The sequence below is a fragment of the Pempheris klunzingeri genome, chromosome 9 (genome assembly GCF_042242105.1).
Source record: "Pempheris klunzingeri isolate RE-2024b chromosome 9, fPemKlu1.hap1, whole genome shotgun sequence".
NCBI lineage: Eukaryota > Metazoa > Chordata > Actinopteri > Acropomatiformes > Pempheridae > Pempheris > Pempheris klunzingeri.
The window spans coordinates 8,242,099-8,257,824 of record NC_092020.1 but is presented as its reverse complement, the minus strand read 5'-3'; the positions used below and the strand labels follow the sequence as shown (position 1 = coordinate 8,257,824).

The following is a 15,726-nucleotide window of genomic DNA, read 5'->3' as shown; positions in this document are numbered from 1 at the left end:
GCAAGCACTTTATTGTGTCAAGTCCCATCTGTGCTGGTCCAGGTTTGTCACGCACATTGTCATTTCAATGTTTTCAAGTGAACAGGGACTTAATGGCACAAGCGTCTAGGGCTGGATGTCTTTCTTCAGTGCTGTGGACACAAAATTCACATTTCAGGTACCTTATGTCGTTCAGTAATGCCTAGCAATAATATCTGTATTTTATGCTTTGAAATATCTCCATGGAGCCACCCTGTGTGGCTTCCTCACTTTGTCACTGAGTTAGTGATGACAGACGCTCCTTGTCAGGTAGTGTGGCCGAGTGGTCAAAGGCGCTGGATTAAGGCTCCAGTCTCTCAGGAGGCGTGGGTTCGAATCCCACCACTGCCACTTGACAATGAAGGTAATCTCTGTTGCCGTTCTAAAGCAGGACCAGGCTTGGAAGGGCTGAAGCCAATGGTAACATTGTGTAAAGTCTAGGCAAGCATTTGATTGGTTGTGAATTAGCAAAGTCGGCCCTGAAGCAAACTATGGAGCAGTTTTTCCTCAGAACCACTAGACGGCAGCACGTTCATCTGTTAGCTTACAAAGACAATGTACTATTTTGCCCATCGTTGACAAAAGACCTATTGACGACCAATATAAAATTCTGGAAATGGAGGCAGTGCGGCTGAATGGTCTTGAGCGCTGAAGTTGAGGCTCACCAGTTTTATCCAAAAAGAAGCAATTGCTAACATTGTTCTCTATCGTGCATCTGTAGTTCTCGTGAATCACGAGATTTTTGCACAATCATAACAGATTAGTAAATCCTAGTGCGCAAGCCCCAAAGCCTAAAACTGCAAGCAGAGTGGCGCAGTGGATGCATTCTGGCGTGGAACCCAAAGGTCGATGGACAGAAACCATCCTCTCCTAATAGCAAATACTGTGGACTATCAGCATCGCAATGTAATGTTTTCACGCAAGGAATACGTTTTGGAGCCACCCTGTGTGGCTTCCTCACTTTGTCACTGAGTTAGTGATGACAGACGCTCCTTGTCAGGTAGTGTGGCCGAGTGGTCAAAGGCGCTGGATTAAGGCTCCAGTCTCTCAGGAGGCGTGGGTTCGAATCCCACCACTGCCACTTGACAATGAAGGTAATCTCTGTTGCCGTTCTAAAGCAGGACCAGGCTTGGAAGGGCTGAAGCCAATGGTAACATTGTGTAAAGTCTAGGCAAGCATTTGATTGGTTGTGAATTAGCAAAGTCGGCCCTGAAGCAAACTATGGAGCAGTTTTTCCTCAGAACCACTAGACGGCAGCACGTTCATCTGTTAGCTTACAAAGACAATGTACTATTTTGCCCATCGTTGACAAAAGACCTATTGACGACCAATATAAAATTCTGGAAATGGAGGCAGTGCGGCTGAATGGTCTTGAGCGCTGAAGTTGAGGCTCACCAGTTTTATCCAAAAAGAAGCAATTGCTAACATTGTTCTCTATCGTGCATCTGTAGTTCTCGTGAATCACGAGATTTTTGCACAATCATAACAGATTAGTAAATCCTAGAGCGCAAGCCCCAAAGCCTAAAACTGCAAGCAGAGTGGCGCAGTGGATGCATTCTGGCGTGGAACCCAAAGGTCGATGGACAGAAACCATCCTCTCCTAATAGCAAATACTGTGGACTATCAGCATCGCAATGTAATGTTTTCACGCAAGGAATACGTTTTGGATCCACCCTGTGTGGCTTCCTCACTTTGTCACTGAGTTAGTGATGACAGAAGCTCCTTGTCAGGTAGTGTGGCCGAGTGGTCAAAGGCGCTGGATTTAGGCTCCAGTCTCTCAGGAGGCGTGGGTTCGAATCCCACCACTGCCACTTGACAATGAAGGTAATCTCTGTTGCCGTTCTAAAGCAGGACCAGGCTTGGAAGGGCTGAAGCCAATGGTAACATTGTGTAAAGTCTAGGCAAGCATTTGATTGGTTGTGAATTAGCAAAGCCGGCCCTGAAGCAAACTATGGAACAGTTTTTCCTCAGAACCACTAGACGGCAGCACGTTCATCTGTTTGCTTACAAAGACAATGTACTATTTTGCCCATCGTTGACAAAAGACCTATTGACGACCAATATAAAATTCTGGAAATGGAGGCAGTGCGGCTGAATGGTCTTGAGCGCTGAAGCTGAGGCTCACCAGTTTTATCCAAAAAGAAGCAATTGCTAACATTGTTCTCTGTCTTGCATCTGTAGTTCCCGTGAATCACGAGATTTTTGCACAATCACAACAGATTAGTAAATCCTAGTGCGCAAGCCCCAAACCCTAAAACTGTAAGCAGAGTGGCGCAGCGGATGCATTCAGCATCGCAATGTAATGTTTTCACGCAAGGAATACGTTTTGCCGTGAATTCCAATATCTTTACAGACATAAATGATTAATAAGTGACTGGTGGGCAAGCCCTGACCAGCAAATGGGAGAGCAGAGTGGCGCAGCGGAAGCGTGCTGGGCCCATAACCCAGAGGTCGATGGATCGAAACCATCCTCTGCTAACTGTGAGCTATTTGGAATGGTAAAGCCCCATGCTGTCCCAATTTCCAGGATTTACATTCAAAGTTCTTGGAGTGAACTTGGGAATGTCCATAGGATGCTGTTTGTTCTACAGTATGCCAAATGCTTCGCTGCAATTTTCATAGTCAATATTCTAGACTATCAGCATCGCAATGTAATGTTTTCACACAAGGAATACGTTTTGCCGTGAATTCCTATATCGTTACAGACATAAATGATTAATAAGTGACTGGTGGGCAAGCCCTGACCAGCAAATGGGAGAGCAGAGTGGCGCAGCGGAAGCGTGCTGGGCCCATAACCCAGAGGTCGATGGATCGAAACCATCCTCTGCTAACTGTGAGCTATTTGGAATGGTAAAGCCCCATGCTGTCCCAATTTCCAGGATTTACATTCAAAGTTCTTGGAGTGAACTTGGGAATGTCCATAGGATGCTGTTCGTTCTACAGTATGCCAAATGCTTCACTGCAATTGTCATAGTCAATATTCTCGACTATCAGCATCGCAATGTAATGTTTTCACACAAGGAATACGTTTTGCCGTGACTTCCAATATCTTATCAGACATAAATGATTAATAAGTGACTGGTGGGCAAGCCCTGACCAGCAAATGGGAGAGCAGAGTGGCGCAGCGGAAGCGTGCTAGGCCCATAACCCAGAGGTCGATGGATCGAAACCATCCTCTGCTAACTGTGAGCTATTTGGAATGGTAAAGCACCATGCTGTCCCAATTTCCTGGATTTACATTCAAAGTTCTTGGAGTGAACTTGGGAATGTCCATAGGATGCTGTTCGTTCTACAGTATGCCAAATGATTCACTGTGATTTTTGCAAGCACTTTATTGTGTCAAGTCCCATCTGTGCTGGTCCAGGTTTGTCACGCACATTGTCATTTCAATGTTTTCAAGTGAACAGGGACTTAATGGCACAAGCGTCTAGGGCTGGATGTCTTTCTTCAGTGCTGTGGACACAAAATTCACATTTCAGGTACCTTATGTCGTTCAGTAATGCCTAGCAATAATATCTGTATTTTATGCTTTGAAATATCTCCATGGAGCCACCCTGTGTGGCTTCCTCACTTTGTCACTGAGTTAGTGATGACAGACGCTCCTTGTCAGGTAGTGTGGCCGAGTGGTCAAAGGCGCTGGATTAAGGCTCCAGTCTCTCAGGAGGCGTGGGTTCGAATCCCACCACTGCCACTTGACAATGAAGGTAATCTCTGTTGCCGTTCTAAAGCAGGACCAGGCTTGGAAGGGCTGAAGCCAATGGTAACATTGTGTAAAGTCTAGGCAAGCATTTGATTGGTTGTGAATTAGCAAAGTCGGCCCTGAAGCAAACTATGGAGCAGTTTTTCCTCAGAACCACTAGACGGCAGCACGTTCATCTGTTAGCTTACAAAGACAATGTACTATTTTGCCCATCGTTGACAAAAGACCTATTGACGACCAATATAAAATTCTGGAAATGGAGGCAGTGCGGCTGAATGGTCTTGAGCGCTGAAGTTGAGGCTCACCAGTTTTATCCAAAAAGAAGCAATTGCTAACATTGTTCTCTATCGTGCATCTGTAGTTCTCGTGAATCACGAGATTTTTGCACAATCATAACAGATTAGTAAATCCTAGTGCGCAAGCCCCAAAGCCTAAAACTGCAAGCAGAGTGGCGCAGTGGATGCATTCTGGCGTGGAACCCAAAGGTCGATGGACAGAAACCATCCTCTCCTAATAGCAAATACTGTGGACTATCAGCATCGCAATGTAATGTTTTCACGCAAGGAATACGTTTTGGAGCCACCCTGTGTGGCTTCCTCACTTTGTCACTGAGTTAGTGATGACAGACGCTCCTTGTCAGGTAGTGTGGCCGAGTGGTCAAAGGCGCTGGATTAAGGCTCCAGTCTCTCAGGAGGCGTGGGTTCGAATCCCACCACTGCCACTTGACAATGAAGGTAATCTCTGTTGCCGTTCTAAAGCAGGACCAGGCTTGGAAGGGCTGAAGCCAATGGTAACATTGTGTAAAGTCTAGGCAAGCATTTGATTGGTTGTGAATTAGCAAAGTCGGCCCTGAAGCAAACTATGGAGCAGTTTTTCCTCAGAACCACTAGACGGCAGCACGTTCATCTGTTAGCTTACAAAGACAATGTACTATTTTGCCCATCGTTGACAAAAGACCTATTGACGACCAATATAAAATTCTGGAAATGGAGGCAGTGCGGCTGAATGGTCTTGAGCGCTGAAGTTGAGGCTCACCAGTTTTATCCAAAAAGAAGCAATTGCTAACATTGTTCTCTATCGTGCATCTGTAGTTCTCGTGAATCACGAGATTTTTGCACAATCATAACAGATTAGTAAATCCTAGAGCGCAAGCCCCAAAGCCTAAAACTGCAAGCAGAGTGGCGCAGTGGATGCATTCTGGCGTGGAACCCAAAGGTCGATGGACAGAAACCATCCTCTCCTAATAGCAAATACTGTGGACTATCAGCATCGCAATGTAATGTTTTCACGCAAGGAATACGTTTTGGATCCACCCTGTGTGGCTTCCTCACTTTGTCACTGAGTTAGTGATGACAGAAGCTCCTTGTCAGGTAGTGTGGCCGAGTGGTCAAAGGCGCTGGATTTAGGCTCCAGTCTCTCAGGAGGCGTGGGTTCGAATCCCACCACTGCCACTTGACAATGAAGGTAATCTCTGTTGCCGTTCTAAAGCAGGACCAGGCTTGGAAGGGCTGAAGCCAATGGTAACATTGTGTAAAGTCTAGGCAAGCATTTGATTGGTTGTGAATTAGCAAAGCCGGCCCTGAAGCAAACTATGGAACAGTTTTTCCTCAGAACCACTAGACGGCAGCACGTTCATCTGTTTGCTTACAAAGACAATGTACTATTTTGCCCATCGTTGACAAAAGACCTATTGACGACCAATATAAAATTCTGGAAATGGAGGCAGTGCGGCTGAATGGTCTTGAGCGCTGAAGCTGAGGCTCACCAGTTTTATCCAAAAAGAAGCAATTGCTAACATTGTTCTCTGTCTTGCATCTGTAGTTCCCGTGAATCACGAGATTTTTGCACAATCACAACAGATTAGTAAATCCTAGTGCGCAAGCCCCAAACCCTAAAACTGTAAGCAGAGTGGCGCAGCGGATGCATTCAGCATCGCAATGTAATGTTTTCACGCAAGGAATACGTTTTGCCGTGAATTCCAATATCTTTACAGACATAAATGATTAATAAGTGACTGGTGGGCAAGCCCTGACCAGCAAATGGGAGAGCAGAGTGGCGCAGCGGAAGCGTGCTGGGCCCATAACCCAGAGGTCGATGGATCGAAACCATCCTCTGCTAACTGTGAGCTATTTGGAATGGTAAAGCCCCATGCTGTCCCAATGTCCAGGATTTACATTCAAAGTTCTTGGAGTGAACTTGGGAATGTCCATAGGATGCTGTTTGTTCTACAGTATGCCAAATGCTTCGCTGCAATTTTCATAGTCAATATTCTAGACTATCAGCATCGCAATGTAATGTTTTCACACAAGGAATACGTTTTGCCGTGAATTCCTATATCGTTACAGACATAAATGATTAATAAGTGACTGGTGGGCAAGCCCTGACCAGCAAATGGGAGAGCAGAGTGGCGCAGCGGAAGCGTGCTGGGCCCATAACCCAGAGGTCGATGGATCGAAACCATCCTCTGCTAACTGTGAGCTATTTGGAATGGTAAAGCCCCATGCTGTCCCAATTTCCAGGATTTACATTCAAAGTTCTTGGAGTGAACTTGGGAATGTCCATAGGATGCTGTTCGTTCTACAGTATGCCAAATGCTTCACTGCAATTGTCATAGTCAATATTCTCGACTATCAGCATCGCAATGTAATGTTTTCACACAAGGAATACGTTTTGCCGTGAATTCCAATATCTTATCAGACATAAATGATTAATAAGTGACTGGTGGGCAAGCCCTGACCAGCAAATGGGAGAGCAGAGTGGCGCAGCGGAAGCGTGCTGGGCCCATAACCCAGAGGTCGATGGATCGAAACCATCCTCTGCTAACTGTGAGCTATTTGGAATGGTAAAGCACCATGCTGTCCCAATTTCCTGGATTTACATTCAAAGTTCTTGGAGTGAACTTGGGAATGTCCATAGGATGCTGTTCGTTCTACAGTATGCCAAATGATTCACTGTGATTTTTGCAAGCACTTTATTGTGTCAAGTCCCATCTGTGCTGGTCCAGGTTTGTCACGCACATTGTCATTTCAATGTTTTCAAGTGAACAGGGACTTAATGGCACAAGCGTCTAGGGCTGGATGTCTTTCTTCAGTGCTGTGGACACAAAATTCACATTTCAGGTACCTTATGTCGTTCAGTAATGCCTAGCAATAATATCTGTATTTTATGCTTTGAAATATCTCCATGGAGCCACCCTGTGTGGCTTCCTCACTTTGTCACTGAGTTAGTGATGACAGACGCTCCTTGTCAGGTAGTGTGGCCGAGTGGTCAAAGGCGCTGGATTAAGGCTCCAGTCTCTCAGGAGGCGTGGGTTCGAATCCCACCACTGCCACTTGACAATGAAGGTAATCTCTGTTGCCGTTCTAAAGCAGGACCAGGCTTGGAAGGGCTGAAGCCAATGGTAACATTGTGTAAAGTCTAGGCAAGCATTTGATTGGTTGTGAATTAGCAAAGTCGGCCCTGAAGCAAACTATGGAGCAGTTTTTCCTCAGAACCACTAGACGGCAGCACGTTCATCTGTTAGCTTACAAAGACAATGTACTATTTTGCCCATCGTTGACAAAAGACCTATTGACGACCAATATAAAATTCTGGAAATGGAGGCAGTGCGGCTGAATGGTCTTGAGCGCTGAAGTTGAGGCTCACCAGTTTTATCCAAAAAGAAGCAATTGCTAACATTGTTCTCTATCGTGCATCTGTAGTTCTCGTGAATCACGAGATTTTTGCACAATCATAACAGATTAGTAAATCCTAGTGCGCAAGCCCCAAAGCCTAAAACTGCAAGCAGAGTGGCGCAGTGGATGCATTCTGGCGTGGAACCCAAAGGTCGATGGACAGAAACCATCCTCTCCTAATAGCAAATACTGTGGACTATCAGCATCGCAATGTAATGTTTTCACGCAAGGAATACGTTTTGGATCCACCCTGTGTGGCTTCCTCACTTTGTCACTGAGTTAGTGATGACAGAAGCTCCTTGTCAGGTAGTGTGGCCGAGTGGTCAAAGGCGCTGGATTTAGGCTCCAGTCTCTCAGGAGGCGTGGGTTCGAATCCCACCACTGCCACTTGACAATGAAGGTAATCTCTGTTGCCGTTCTAAAGCAGGACCAGGCTTGGAAGGGCTGAAGCCAATGGTAACATTGTGTAAAGTCTAGGCAAGCATTTGATTGGTTGTGAATTAGCAAAGCCGGCCCTGAAGCAAACTATGGAACAGTTTTTCCTCAGAACCACTAGACGGCAGCACGTTCATCTGTTTGCTTACAAAGACAATGTACTATTTTGCCCATCGTTGACAAAAGACCTATTGACGACCAATATAAAATTCTGGAAATGGAGGCAGTGCGGCTGAATGGTCTTGAGCGCTGAAGCTGAGGCTCACCAGTTTTATCCAAAAAGAAGCAATTGCTAACATTGTTCTCTGTCTTGCATCTGTAGTTCCCGTGAATCACGAGATTTTTGCACAATCACAACAGATTAGTAAATCCTAGTGCGCAAGCCCCAAACCCTAAAACTGTAAGCAGAGTGGCGCAGCGGATGCATTCAGCATCGCAATGTAATGTTTTCACGCAAGGAATACGTTTTGCCGTGAATTCCAATATCTTTACAGACATAAATGATTAATAAGTGACTGGTGGGCAAGCCCTGACCAGCAAATGGGAGAGCAGAGTGGCGCAGCGGAAGCGTGCTGGGCCCATAACCCAGAGGTCGATGGATCGAAACCATCCTCTGCTAACTGTGAGCTATTTGGAATGGTAAAGCCCCATGCTGTCCCAATGTCCAGGATTTACATTCAAAGTTCTTGGAGTGAACTTGGGAATGTCCATAGGATGCTGTTCGTTCTACAGTATGCCAAATGCTTCACTGCAATTGTCATAGCCAATATTCTCGACTATCAGCATCGCAATGTAATGTTTTCACACAAGGAATACGTTTTGCCGTGACTTCCAATATCTTATCAGACATAAATGGTTAATAAGTGACTGGTGGGCAAGCCCTGACCAGCAAATGGGAGAGCAGAGTGGCGCAGCAGAAGCGTGCTGGGCCCATAACCCAGAGGTCGATGGATCGAAACCATCCTCTGCTAACTGTGAGCTATTTGGAATGGTAAAGCACCATGCTGTCCCAATTTCCTGGATTTACATTCAAAGTTCTTGGAGTGAACTTGGGAATGTCCATAGGATGCTGTTCGTTCTACAGTATGCCAAATGATTCACTGTGATTTTTGCAAGCACTTTATTCTGTCAAGTCCCATCTGTGCTGGTCCAGGTTTGTCACGCACATTGTCATTTCAATGTTTTCAAGTGAACAGGGACTTAATGGCACAAGCGTCTAGGGCTGGATGTCTTTCTTCAGTGCTGTGGACACAAAATTCACATTTCAGGTACCTTATGTCGTTCAGTAATGCCTAGCAATAATATCTGTATTTTATGCTTTGAAATATCTCCATGGAGCCACCCTGTGTGGCTTCCTCACTTTGTCACTGAGTTAGTGATGACAGACGCTCCTTGTCAGGTAGTGTGGCCGAGTGGTCAAAGGCGCTGGATTAAGGCTCCAGTCTCTCAGGAGGCGTGGGTTCGAATCCCACCACTGCCACTTGACAATGAAGGTAATCTCTGTTGCCGTTCTAAAGCAGGACCAGGCTTGGAAGGGCTGAAGCCAATGGTAACATTGTGTAAAGTCTAGGCAAGCATTTGATTGGTTGTGAATTAGCAAAGTCGGCCCTGAAGCAAACTATGGAGCAGTTTTTCCTCAGAACCACTAGACGGCAGCACGTTCATCTGTTAGCTTACAAAGACAATGTACTATTTTGCCCATCGTTGACAAAAGACCTATTGACGACCAATATAAAATTCTGGAAATGGAGGCAGTGCGGCTGAATGGTCTTGAGCGCTGAAGTTGAGGCTCACCAGTTTTATCCAAAAAGAAGCAATTGCTAACATTGTTCTCTATCGTGCATCTGTAGTTCTCGTGAATCACGAGATTTTTGCACAATCATAACAGATTAGTAAATCCTAGTGCGCAAGCCCCAAAGCCTAAAACTGCAAGCAGAGTGGCGCAGTGGATGCATTCTGGCGTGGAACCCAAAGGTCGATGGACAGAAACCATCCTCTCCTAATAGCAAATACTGTGGACTATCAGCATCGCAATGTAATGTTTTCACGCAAGGAATACGTTTTGGAGCCACCCTGTGTGGCTTCCTCACTTTGTCACTGAGTTAGTGATGACAGACGCTCCTTGTCAGGTAGTGTGGCCGAGTGGTCAAAGGCGCTGGATTAAGGCTCCAGTCTCTCAGGAGGCGTGGGTTCGAATCCCACCACTGCCACTTGACAATGAAGGTAATCTCTGTTGCCGTTCTAAAGCAGGACCAGGCTTGGAAGGGCTGAAGCCAATGGTAACATTGTGTAAAGTCTAGGCAAGCATTTGATTGGTTGTGAATTAGCAAAGTCGGCCCTGAAGCAAACTATGGAGCAGTTTTTCCTCAGAACCACTAGACGGCAGCACGTTCATCTGTTAGCTTACAAAGACAATGTACTATTTTGCCCATCGTTGACAAAAGACCTATTGACGACCAATATAAAATTCTGGAAATGGAGGCAGTGCGGCTGAATGGTCTTGAGCGCTGAAGTTGAGGCTCACCAGTTTTATCCAAAAAGAAGCAATTGCTAACATTGTTCTCTATCGTGCATCTGTAGTTCTCGTGAATCACGAGATTTTTGCACAATCATAACAGATTAGTAAATCCTAGAGCGCAAGCCCCAAAGCCTAAAACTGCAAGCAGAGTGGCGCAGTGGATGCATTCTGGCGTGGAACCCAAAGGTCGATGGACAGAAACCATCCTCTCCTAATAGCAAATACTGTGGACTATCAGCATCGCAATGTAATGTTTTCACGCAAGGAATACGTTTTGGATCCACCCTGTGTGGCTTCCTCACTTTGTCACTGAGTTAGTGATGACAGAAGCTCCTTGTCAGGTAGTGTGGCCGAGTGGTCAAAGGCGCTGGATTTAGGCTCCAGTCTCTCAGGAGGCGTGGGTTCGAATCCCACCACTGCCACTTGACAATGAAGGTAATCTCTGTTGCCGTTCTAAAGCAGGACCAGGCTTGGAAGGGCTGAAGCCAATGGTAACATTGTGTAAAGTCTAGGCAAGCATTTGATTGGTTGTGAATTAGCAAAGCCGGCCCTGAAGCAAACTATGGAACAGTTTTTCCTCAGAACCACTAGACGGCAGCACGTTCATCTGTTTGCTTACAAAGACAATGTACTATTTTGCCCATCGTTGACAAAAGACCTATTGACGACCAATATAAAATTCTGGAAATGGAGGCAGTGCGGCTGAATGGTCTTGAGCGCTGAAGCTGAGGCTCACCAGTTTTATCCAAAAAGAAGCAATTGCTAACATTGTTCTCTGTCTTGCATCTGTAGTTCCCGTGAATCACGAGATTTTTGCACAATCACAACAGATTAGTAAATCCTAGTGCGCAAGCCCCAAACCCTAAAACTGTAAGCAGAGTGGCGCAGCGGATGCATTCAGCATCGCAATGTAATGTTTTCACGCAAGGAATACGTTTTGCCGTGAATTCCAATATCTTTACAGACATAAATGATTAATAAGTGACTGGTGGGCAAGCCCTGACCAGCAAATGGGAGAGCAGAGTGGCGCAGCGGAAGCGTGCTGGGCCCATAACCCAGAGGTCGATGGATCGAAACCATCCTCTGCTAACTGTGAGCTATTTGGAATGGTAAAGCCCCATGCTGTCCCAATGTCCAGGATTTACATTCAAAGTTCTTGGAGTGAACTTGGGAATGTCCATAGGATGCTGTTTGTTCTACAGTATGCCAAATGCTTCGCTGCAATTTTCATAGTCAATATTCTAGACTATCAGCATCGCAATGTAATGTTTTCACACAAGGAATACGTTTTGCCGTGAATTCCTATATCGTTACAGACATAAATGATTAATAAGTGACTGGTGGGCAAGCCCTGACCAGCAAATGGGAGAGCAGAGTGGCGCAGCGGAAGCGTGCTGGGCCCATAACCCAGAGGTCGATGGATCGAAACCATCCTCTGCTAACTGTGAGCTATTTGGAATGGTAAAGCCCCATGCTGTCCCAATTTCCAGGATTTACATTCAAAGTTCTTGGAGTGAACTTGGGAATGTCCATAGGATGCTGTTCGTTCTACAGTATGCCAAATGCTTCACTGCAATTGTCATAGTCAATATTCTCGACTATCAGCATCGCAATGTAATGTTTTCACACAAGGAATACGTTTTGCCGTGAATTCCAATATCTTATCAGACATAAATGATTAATAAGTGACTGGTGGGCAAGCCCTGACCAGCAAATGGGAGAGCAGAGTGGCGCAGCGGAAGCGTGCTGGGCCCATAACCCAGAGGTCGATGGATCGAAACCATCCTCTGCTAACTGTGAGCTATTTGGAATGGTAAAGCACCATGCTGTCCCAATTTCCTGGATTTACATTCAAAGTTCTTGGAGTGAACTTGGGAATGTCCATAGGATGCTGTTCGTTCTACAGTATGCCAAATGATTCACTGTGATTTTTGCAAGCACTTTATTGTGTCAAGTCCCATCTGTGCTGGTCCAGGTTTGTCACGCACATTGTCATTTCAATGTTTTCAAGTGAACAGGGACTTAATGGCACAAGCGTCTAGGGCTGGATGTCTTTCTTCAGTGCTGTGGACACAAAATTCACATTTCAGGTACCTTATGTCGTTCAGTAATGCCTAGCAATAATATCTGTATTTTATGCTTTGAAATATCTCCATGGAGCCACCCTGTGTGGCTTCCTCACTTTGTCACTGAGTTAGTGATGACAGACGCTCCTTGTCAGGTAGTGTGGCCGAGTGGTCAAAGGCGCTGGATTAAGGCTCCAGTCTCTCAGGAGGCGTGGGTTCGAATCCCACCACTGCCACTTGACAATGAAGGTAATCTCTGTTGCCGTTCTAAAGCAGGACCAGGCTTGGAAGGGCTGAAGCCAATGGTAACATTGTGTAAAGTCTAGGCAAGCATTTGATTGGTTGTGAATTAGCAAAGTCGGCCCTGAAGCAAACTATGGAGCAGTTTTTCCTCAGAACCACTAGACGGCAGCACGTTCATCTGTTAGCTTACAAAGACAATGTACTATTTTGCCCATCGTTGACAAAAGACCTATTGACGACCAATATAAAATTCTGGAAATGGAGGCAGTGCGGCTGAATGGTCTTGAGCGCTGAAGTTGAGGCTCACCAGTTTTATCCAAAAAGAAGCAATTGCTAACATTGTTCTCTATCGTGCATCTGTAGTTCTCGTGAATCACGAGATTTTTGCACAATCATAACAGATTAGTAAATCCTAGTGCGCAAGCCCCAAAGCCTAAAACTGCAAGCAGAGTGGCGCAGTGGATGCATTCTGGCGTGGAACCCAAAGGTCGATGGACAGAAACCATCCTCTCCTAATAGCAAATACTGTGGACTATCAGCATCGCAATGTAATGTTTTCACGCAAGGAATACGTTTTGGATCCACCCTGTGTGGCTTCCTCACTTTGTCACTGAGTTAGTGATGACAGAAGCTCCTTGTCAGGTAGTGTGGCCGAGTGGTCAAAGGCGCTGGATTTAGGCTCCAGTCTCTCAGGAGGCGTGGGTTCGAATCCCACCACTGCCACTTGACAATGAAGGTAATCTCTGTTGCCGTTCTAAAGCAGGACCAGGCTTGGAAGGGCTGAAGCCAATGGTAACATTGTGTAAAGTCTAGGCAAGCATTTGATTGGTTGTGAATTAGCAAAGCCGGCCCTGAAGCAAACTATGGAACAGTTTTTCCTCAGAACCACTAGACGGCAGCACGTTCATCTGTTTGCTTACAAAGACAATGTACTATTTTGCCCATCGTTGACAAAAGACCTATTGACGACCAATATAAAATTCTGGAAATGGAGGCAGTGCGGCTGAATGGTCTTGAGCGCTGAAGCTGAGGCTCACCAGTTTTATCCAAAAAGAAGCAATTGCTAACATTGTTCTCTGTCTTGCATCTGTAGTTCCCGTGAATCACGAGATTTTTGCACAATCACAACAGATTAGTAAATCCTAGTGCGCAAGCCCCAAACCCTAAAACTGTAAGCAGAGTGGCGCAGCGGATGCATTCAGCATCGCAATGTAATGTTTTCACGCAAGGAATACGTTTTGCCGTGAATTCCAATATCTTTACAGACATAAATGATTAATAAGTGACTGGTGGGCAAGCCCTGACCAGCAAATGGGAGAGCAGAGTGGCGCAGCGGAAGCGTGCTGGGCCCATAACCCAGAGGTCGATGGATCGAAACCATCCTCTGCTAACTGTGAGCTATTTGGAATGGTAAAGCCCCATGCTGTCCCAATGTCCAGGATTTACATTCAAAGTTCTTGGAGTGAACTTGGGAATGTCCATAGGATGCTGTTCGTTCTACAGTATGCCAAATGCTTCACTGCAATTGTCATAGCCAATATTCTCGACTATCAGCATCGCAATGTAATGTTTTCACACAAGGAATACGTTTTGCCGTGACTTCCAATATCTTATCAGACATAAATGGTTAATAAGTGACTGGTGGGCAAGCCCTGACCAGCAAATGGGAGAGCAGAGTGGCGCAGCAGAAGCGTGCTGGGCCCATAACCCAGAGGTCGATGGATCGAAACCATCCTCTGCTAACTGTGAGCTATTTGGAATGGTAAAGCACCATGCTGTCCCAATTTCCTGGATTTACATTCAAAGTTCTTGGAGTGAACTTGGGAATGTCCATAGGATGCTGTTCGTTCTACAGTATGCCAAATGATTCACTGTGATTTTTGCAAGCACTTTATTCTGTCAAGTCCCATCTGTGCTGGTCCAGGTTTGTCACGCACATTGTCATTTCAATGTTTTCAAGTGAACAGGGACTTAATGGCACAAGCGTCTAGGGCTGGATGTCTTTCTTCAGTGCTGTGGACACAAAATTCACATTTCAGGTACCTTATGTCGTTCAGTAATGCCTAGCAATAATATCTGTATTTTATGCTTTGAAATATCTCCATGGAGCCACCCTGTGTGGCTTCCTCACTTTGTCACTGAGTTAGTGATGACAGACGCTCCTTGTCAGGTAGTGTGGCCGAGTGGTCAAAGGCGCTGGATTAAGGCTCCAGTCTCTCAGGAGGCGTGGGTTCGAATCCCACCACTGCCACTTGACAATGAAGGTAATCTCTGTTGCCGTTCTAAAGCAGGACCAGGCTTGGAAGGGCTGAAGCCAATGGTAACATTGTGTAAAGTCTAGGCAAGCATTTGATTGGTTGTGAATTAGCAAAGTCGGCCCTGAAGCAAACTATGGAGCAGTTTTTCCTCAGAACCACTAGACGGCAGCACGTTCATCTGTTAGCTTACAAAGACAATGTACTATTTTGCCCATCGTTGACAAAAGACCTATTGACGACCAATATAAAATTCTGGAAATGGAGGCAGTGCGGCTGAATGGTCTTGAGCGCTGAAGTTGAGGCTCACCAGTTTTATCCAAAAAGAAGCAATTGCTAACATTGTTCTCTATCGTGCATCTGTAGTTCTCGTGAATCACGAGATTTTTGCACAATCATAACAGATTAGTAAATCCTAGTGCGCAAGCCCCAAAGCCTAAAACTGCAAGCAGAGTGGCGCAGTGGATGCATTCTGGCGTGGAACCCAAAGGTCGATGGACAGAAACCATCCTCTCCTAATAGCAAATACTGTGGACTATCAGCATCGCAATGTAATGTTTTCACGCAAGGAATACGTTTTGGAGCCACCCTGTGTGGCTTCCTCACTTTGTCACTGAGTTAGTGATGACAGACGCTCCTTGTCAGGTAGTGTGGCCGAGTGGTCAAAGGCGCTGGATTAAGGCTCCAGTCTCTCAGGAGGCGTGGGTTCGAATCCCACCACTGCCACTTGACAATGAAGGTAATCTCTGTTGCCGTTCTAAAGCAGGACCAGGCTTGGAAGGGCTGAAGCCAATGGTAACATTGTGTAAAGTCTAGG

The 15,726-nt window shown here is 45.8% G+C and overlaps 15 non-coding genes across 15 annotated transcripts; all 15 read left to right on the top strand.

The window, feature by feature from the left end:
• The first annotated feature begins 287 nt into the window (after positions 1-287).
• On the top strand, positions 288-369 carry trnal-aag (transfer RNA leucine (anticodon AAG)). The gene has a single exon. It is a non-coding gene; the product is annotated as a tRNA-Leu (tRNA).
• Positions 370-1,017: 648 nt separating this feature from the next.
• trnal-aag (transfer RNA leucine (anticodon AAG)) lies at positions 1,018-1,099 on the top strand. Its single transcript has one exon. It is a non-coding gene; the product is annotated as a tRNA-Leu (tRNA).
• Positions 1,100-1,747: 648 nt separating this feature from the next.
• On the top strand, positions 1,748-1,829 carry trnal-uag (transfer RNA leucine (anticodon UAG)). Its single transcript has one exon. It is a non-coding gene; the product is annotated as a tRNA-Leu (tRNA).
• A 1,798-nt stretch (positions 1,830-3,627) lies between these two features.
• On the top strand, positions 3,628-3,709 carry trnal-aag (transfer RNA leucine (anticodon AAG)). The gene has a single exon. It is a non-coding gene; the product is annotated as a tRNA-Leu (tRNA).
• Positions 3,710-4,357: 648 nt separating this feature from the next.
• Positions 4,358-4,439, top strand: trnal-aag (transfer RNA leucine (anticodon AAG)). The gene has a single exon. It is a non-coding gene; the product is annotated as a tRNA-Leu (tRNA).
• A 648-nt stretch (positions 4,440-5,087) lies between these two features.
• Positions 5,088-5,169, top strand: trnal-uag (transfer RNA leucine (anticodon UAG)). The gene has a single exon. It is a non-coding gene; the product is annotated as a tRNA-Leu (tRNA).
• A 1,798-nt stretch (positions 5,170-6,967) lies between these two features.
• On the top strand, positions 6,968-7,049 carry trnal-aag (transfer RNA leucine (anticodon AAG)). Its single transcript has one exon. It is a non-coding gene; the product is annotated as a tRNA-Leu (tRNA).
• A 648-nt stretch (positions 7,050-7,697) lies between these two features.
• On the top strand, positions 7,698-7,779 carry trnal-uag (transfer RNA leucine (anticodon UAG)). The gene has a single exon. It is a non-coding gene; the product is annotated as a tRNA-Leu (tRNA).
• Positions 7,780-9,225: 1,446 nt separating this feature from the next.
• trnal-aag (transfer RNA leucine (anticodon AAG)) lies at positions 9,226-9,307 on the top strand. The gene has a single exon. It is a non-coding gene; the product is annotated as a tRNA-Leu (tRNA).
• A 648-nt stretch (positions 9,308-9,955) lies between these two features.
• trnal-aag (transfer RNA leucine (anticodon AAG)) lies at positions 9,956-10,037 on the top strand. Its single transcript has one exon. It is a non-coding gene; the product is annotated as a tRNA-Leu (tRNA).
• Positions 10,038-10,685: 648 nt separating this feature from the next.
• On the top strand, positions 10,686-10,767 carry trnal-uag (transfer RNA leucine (anticodon UAG)). Its single transcript has one exon. It is a non-coding gene; the product is annotated as a tRNA-Leu (tRNA).
• A 1,798-nt stretch (positions 10,768-12,565) lies between these two features.
• trnal-aag (transfer RNA leucine (anticodon AAG)) lies at positions 12,566-12,647 on the top strand. Its single transcript has one exon. It is a non-coding gene; the product is annotated as a tRNA-Leu (tRNA).
• A 648-nt stretch (positions 12,648-13,295) lies between these two features.
• Positions 13,296-13,377, top strand: trnal-uag (transfer RNA leucine (anticodon UAG)). Its single transcript has one exon. It is a non-coding gene; the product is annotated as a tRNA-Leu (tRNA).
• Positions 13,378-14,823: 1,446 nt separating this feature from the next.
• Positions 14,824-14,905, top strand: trnal-aag (transfer RNA leucine (anticodon AAG)). Its single transcript has one exon. It is a non-coding gene; the product is annotated as a tRNA-Leu (tRNA).
• Positions 14,906-15,553: 648 nt separating this feature from the next.
• Positions 15,554-15,635, top strand: trnal-aag (transfer RNA leucine (anticodon AAG)). Its single transcript has one exon. It is a non-coding gene; the product is annotated as a tRNA-Leu (tRNA).
• The last annotated feature ends 91 nt before the right edge of the window (positions 15,636-15,726 follow it).